This window comes from Schistocerca nitens, chromosome 5, assembly GCF_023898315.1.
Source record: "Schistocerca nitens isolate TAMUIC-IGC-003100 chromosome 5, iqSchNite1.1, whole genome shotgun sequence".
Classification (NCBI taxonomy): Eukaryota; Metazoa; Arthropoda; class Insecta; order Orthoptera; family Acrididae; genus Schistocerca; species Schistocerca nitens.
This window is the reverse complement of record NC_064618.1, coordinates 394,856,868-394,858,963: the sequence shown is the minus strand read 5'-3', so window position 1 is coordinate 394,858,963 and position 2,096 is coordinate 394,856,868. Positions and strand designations below refer to the sequence as shown.

The 2,096-nt window shown below is 40.9% G+C and overlaps 1 non-coding gene across 1 annotated transcript; it reads right to left on the bottom strand.

Moving 5' to 3' along the window:
- Positions 1-227: 227 nt before the first annotated feature.
- Trnas-cga (transfer RNA serine (anticodon CGA)) lies at positions 228-302 on the bottom strand. Its single transcript has one exon. It is a non-coding gene; the product is annotated as a tRNA-Ser (tRNA).
- Positions 303-2,096: the final 1,794 nt, after the last annotated feature.

The window sequence follows — 2,096 nt, the reverse complement described above, 5'->3', positions numbered from 1 at the left end:
GATGAATGATCTCTCTACACGGGTAGTGAGTAAAACCCTTGACTATGTTTAAGTTTATCTGTGGTGTGGTTGGTTGCCAGTCAGTTATGCAGCGCTGGAGATACTTATTTGAGGCATAGCAGCGAGCAGTTGAGTTTTTTGAGAAATAGAGCTGATGGGGGAAAATGAGATTTTCACTCTGCAGCGGAGTGTGCGCTGATATGAAACTTCCTGGCAGATTAAAACTGTGCGCCGGACCGAGACTCGAACTCGGGACCTTTGCCTTTCGCGGGCAAGTGCTCTACCAACTGAGCTACCCAAGCACGACACACGCTCCGTCCTCACAGCTTTAATTCTGCCAGTACCTCGTCTCCTACCTTCCAAACTTATTTCAATAGAGTTGATATTTGTGAATCTGAGAGAAATTATCTGAATAATATATTATGGAGGTGATAACTTGTTTGCAAATATATATCATTAATTCTGCAGATGGATAAGATTTTTTGTAAAAATTTTCCAAGGTAATCAGTCCACGTGCAAGGAAGAAATGTTTGTTTCTCAGAACTATTAATTGAAGGAAATCTTTGTTCATCAGTTAACTAATAACATTCGTAATTAAAGTTCATTTGGTGTCTTTCTTTTCTTTATTTCTCGAATAACACAGTTGGTTGGAACGCCTCTGATTATTTGTATTGAGAGAATTTTGTAATTGTGAGGGTCTTCTTCTGTTGTACAATCTCTTTAACAATAATCACAGTTTAATTTTTCAAGAACGACTTTCTCTAAAGAATATCCCTCCTCCATTTTTCTTAGTAAAATTTTAAATATTTTGTCGTGTGTGCATTGCACCTTGCGCCACACACTGCCACAGATTATTTCTGACAAGCAAAACACAAATTTTGTAGCGAGTAGTTTACGTCTTCTTTAGCTGCTGCATCTTCTGTTTTCTATTTACTTTCAAGAACGCCAGTACAGTAAATACAAAACAACATGCTGGGCACAAGGTAAGTTTTATTTCAGGGCAGATCTCACTTTGCGCTCTTATGAGGAAACAGCTCGTATTCAGAATTATCAGGTGTTGTGCTAAGATAGAAGATAAATTTACAGTGAACAGTGTAGATAATATCAAACAGCTATTTTTTTCTTCTCAGTACAGCAATATTTTATTTTTATGGGCATTACAAGTCAGAAATAGCACTTCATGCCACGCAGCTTTTATAAGGTACTTCAGTATTGAGTTTCAGTTAAATACGAGGGCGGTTCAGAAAGTAACCTCCGATTGGTCACAGTGCGGGTTGTGGGGGGAGTAGCGACGCCATCTGTGCGTTCACGCACTCAACAGGTCAGTCGGCATCAAGCCGTGGTCGAGTGAACGTCGTACCTGCGCTAGTTTAGTTTTTGTGGCAGTTTGAAATGTGCGCAGCAATAGAAAACCCCGCCAAATGTGAAGTGCGTGCTGTCATAAGGTTTTTTACAGCCAAAGGATATTCTGCAGCAGCTATTCATCGTGAGCTTTGTGCCGTGTACGGACCAAGAATTATGAGTGAAGGAGATGTCCGTGAATGGGTACGTTTATTTAAAAGTGGACGAGAAAACGTTCATGATGAAGAGAGAAGTGGTAGACCATCATTGGTGACTGACGAACTCGTTCAGACAGTTGATGCAAAAGTTCGTGAAAATCGACGTTTCTCAATGTCGGAGTTGTCTACTGGTTTTCCACAGATTTCTAAGACTCTCTTGTACGAGATAGTGACAGCAAGATTGGGTTACCGTAAGTTCTGTGCACGATGGGTGCCCAAAATTCTTACCGACCACCACAAAACTCAAAGAATGGCCTCTGCATTAGACTTTCTGTCACGTTATGAGGACGAAGGAGAACCATTGTTAAACAGAATCGTGACCGGTGACGAAACCTGGATTAAGTACGTGAACCCTAAGACAAAAGAACAATCAAAGATGTGGGCACATTCAAATTCGCCTACCAAACCAAGAAAAGCCTCGCAAGATTTTTCTGCCAGAAAACTGATGGCAACGGTGTTTTGGGATGCCAAAGGGGTGTTGTTGGTTGAATTCATGGAACGTGGTACGACCATTAATCAAGACGTGTACTGTGAAAC